This window comes from Mirounga leonina, unplaced genomic scaffold, assembly GCF_011800145.1.
Source record: "Mirounga leonina isolate KUSES-001 unplaced genomic scaffold, KU_Mleo_1.0 Mir_129, whole genome shotgun sequence".
Taxonomy (NCBI): Eukaryota; Metazoa; Chordata; class Mammalia; order Carnivora; family Phocidae; genus Mirounga; species Mirounga leonina.
In genome coordinates, this window is record NW_023270323.1 from 79,116,582 (window position 1) to 79,120,641 (window position 4,060).

A 4,060-nucleotide genomic window follows, 5' to 3' on the forward strand; every position below is an offset into this window, starting at 1 on the left:
GGCTTGGGGCTGTCCCCAGCTGCACCCGGCCCCGGGGTGACACTGATTTGGGAAATGTCAGCTTGGGGTGTGTGCGCTGGATAAGGGGGTGGGTCGGAGAACGGGCTCTGGGTCACCAGGGCTGGGGGGACACAGACAAGCTCAGCCTTTAGTTTGCCTGTGTGACTACTGGACCCCAAGTAGACAAATACAGAATGAAGGGAAACAGAACGGTGGGGGTGAGGGGCTGCAGGAGGCATGACCATGGGAGGAGGGGAGTTTGGGGTGTTCACCCCTCCAGCTCCTCTCCTCTCGGGAGGAACGGTGCTCGCCTTCCCAGACCCCAAGGACTCTCAGGCACCCAGGAAGGTCCACACATGCACACGTTGAAAGACACAACCCCTGTGACCTTCCCCGGAGACACAGAAGAAGCATTCAGTAAAACACGAACTCTGTTCGAGCTGCTTAACAAGAGAAGGGAATGCTGTTCGTCTGATGAAGGCTATCTACCAAAAAACCTAGAGCAGCAATCCAAGTTCGTGGGGAAATGCTGAAAGCTCTCCCTTTCAGACTGGCAAGGAGACAGAGATGCCCATCAGCACGGCGGCTCCGCGGCGTCAGCCTGGAGGTGGCAGACGGCGCAGCGAAACAACACCAGCTTTGTTCACAGATGACATGGCTGTGTGTCCAAGGGCGCCTGAAGAGTCTACAGAGAAATGACGATAATTAATAGTGGGTTTAGCAAAGTTGTTAGATCCAAAATCTATGTGCAGGATTCAACTTAAAATACTGATTCTGAAACCTGAAACCTATATGGAAATACAAATCCACTGCAACAAACCTTTACAGCTCCTGGGACTTGGGATACATCGAGAACAAAATCAGCCAAGATCCCGCCTTGCGCGGCTTTCCTTCCAGCGGGGAGGCACACGAGGGAGGAACCCTCGGCTTACCCAGTGTGGCACAAGGTGATAAAGGCTCTGGGGAAAGTGAAGAGCAGGGCAGGGGGAGGGGCAGGTGGCCTGCTGGGGGTGCTGGGCAGATGCTGTTTGCAGAACTAGCAGGTGGCCCAAAGGGGGCCTCCTTGAAGGTGACTTTTGCAAGACAGAAGAACAGCTCAAACACAAAGCGAAAGGTGGAAGGACATGCTCTTGCAGATGCCATCATGAACCCTCATAGCCAAGACGGTGTGGGGTTGCTGCAGCGAAGACCAATGAGCAGGCAGGGCACAGTGAAGAGCCCAGAAACCGACCCTTGCCTGGGTGGACACCTGATTTAGGCTACAGTCGCACAACCCAGCGGTGGGGAAAGAACAGGTATCTGCATAAACGGCGCTGGGACAACAGGCTACCTGTGCGAGGGGAAGCGAGAAATTGAACTCCCACCAAACACCATCCTCAAAAATCAGTTCCTGCTGGATTAAGGACTCGGCCATAAAAGGCAGAGCATTTAGAAGATAACATACAAGAATGTATTCGTGATCTTGAATTAGGAAAGGATTTCTTAAGACACAAAAAACACTGACGAAGAAAACTGTTGATAATTTCAAGTATATTAGACTGTTTGTATATCAAAACACACCATTGAGAGAGTAGAACCAAGCCGTGGGGTAGGAGAAGAACTTTCAACACATTAAACTGATGAAACGCCAGTGTCTACAATATATTAAGAGCTTCGATAAATCAATGGGAAAAGGCAAAAGCACTAGGAGAAAAATAAGCAAGAGACCTTGGGCAGGAACTTCCCGAAGAGGAAATCCCGGCCTGGATGAGGAAGCTCACACCTTGCATCAAGGCAGGAAATGCAAGTGGAGTCTGCAGGGAGAGGCTGGGGCCGAACCTCTGGGTGGGGACATCAAGGGCTTGGCTCATCAGTTGTACCCACTTTGCTCGTGGGCATATGGATGCCTTTGACCACCTTGGAAAGACTGTTGACTACGGAAGCTGAAGACATGCAAACCACATGACCCAGTAATTCGGCTCCTGCGTAAATACTCTGAAGAAGTGCAAGCTTATCCACACCTGTTCTTAGCAGCACTTTGACAATCACCAGAGGTCAGGAGCAAGCCGGATGGCCAACAGACCGGATACAGAAGTGCAGGATATTCCTGCCGCACGATAATATAGGAGGGCCATGAGAGTGCAGGATCAGGAGCTACCCGGAACGTGGATGAGTCGCACCATGACTTCGATGGATGGGGACAAAGGCACCAAGAATACACACAGCACGATTCCATTTCTAGAAAGTGCAAACCAAGCCTCATTGTTTAGAGGTGCCATCAATGTTATAAGACCACAGAGAAGACCAGGGGATGATCCCAGTAAAAAGTAGAATAGAGACTGCTGATTACTGCAAAGGGGAAGGCAGGGCTTTGGGGTGGGGAGGGGGTCGTGGGGGCCAGCAGTGTTCTGCAGCTGACCCGGGCTAGAGTGGGGGCAGGACCTGCCCTGGAGGGCAGTGCTCCAGATGGGGTTCGTGATCACCGGTGCCCCTCGAGGGCTCTCAGAGCGGTCCTGGCAGCCAGGTGTCTCCACTTGGAGATGGAGACCTGAGTCTCAGATGCAAAGCACACTCTTCTAGTACCTGGTCTGGGATCCATACTTCGGGGGGCCAAGTCGCTCCGTCTTGAGATGCCGTAACTTCTATACCAGCTGGTAACCACTTACAATGACTTGTGTTTTTCCTGCATACCTGCCTTAGATGAGAGCCCCATGAGGGCAGAGACTCCAATTAATCTGCACTGTGAATGAGCAAACCTCTGGTTTATGGCAAATACCACAGAAACCAGCCTTCGAAACGGGGTGGCGTGGTGCAGGAGGATGTCAAGCAGAATCACCACGATGCACACCCTCATGCTCTGGGTAAGTCCTGGGTAAGATCAGCCGACGTGGGTTCAGATCCTGCCTCTGCACCTTTATAGCTGTTTGATCTCCGACAAACAACCCCTCTCTCTGAACCTTCATTTCCTCACCTGTGAACTGGGGGTGCAGCCCCTTCCCCACAGAACGCTTCCCAGCAGAATGCCAGACACCCACCCCTCCCTCGCCACCCACCACAGTCCTCACTGCCTCCCAGGCGGCCCAGTCCCATGAAGGGATGTGAGCTTCCTGGGATCACACACACGTCCTTCCCATCATCAGTGAGACAAAGCTCCTTGCCCAAATTCCACAGCTCACTGAGATGGGGCCTTGGGCGTGGGCTGCTTGATAAAGCACCTGGTGCCCCAGCAGCAGGGCCCGGGCACCGAGCACAGGCTTGGCCAGAGACCTAGGGGCACGGTGGGCCTGAGTGGGGGGCTCGGCCCACAGCATTTCAACAGCTGCACACAGCCTCGCAAAGCCAGAGTCGCACAAAAGTACCTACGTGCGTGTCTCCTTGGGGGAGGCTGGAGTGCGGAGGAGGATGAACTCTTACAAAAATGTCAATTTTTTTAAAGCGTGTTTTCAGTGATTGCTGTTCTGCGCCAAGTTTCAGCCTAGTGGGAGTTTCATGTCAGAATTACAAGTGGGTGTTTAGAGCAGACAAGTTAATTGTCCTTTTGCGGGGTGAGCAGCTGAGCGACGATCTGGGGACACAGGTGGAGTGCTTCCTGGCCCGACCAGCGTGGGATGCTCCAGGGAGGGTGAAGGGCAGCGGAACAGGGACCCCGGGGAATACAGGGCAGGAGCCCCACATCCCCTCCACAGTGACACTCCTGGGGAAGGGGTCTCCGGGCCAGCCCCCATCCCCTTAGGACCATGATGCCTGAGCAGGCAGAAAATCTTGGGGCAGGGAAGCCTAGGAAAGAGGCTTAGAGCTGCCTTCTCACTCCCAACCCTCAACCCCAGCCTCCATCAGCCCAACAGATCCCACTTGAGTCTCTCATAGGCCTCTTCTGGATCTGAAGTGGGTATGAGAGACTCACCATCCATTCCTTTTTCCCATCATCCCCACAGACTTTGTGGCACCTAGTTTTTGAGAAAAGGTAGCATATTCTAGGACCATACTGGCAACAAGGGAGGAATTCATCACTCATCCTTTCACCCATCCATCCATCCATCCATCCATCATCTGTCCTTCCATCTATTTATCCATATCCATC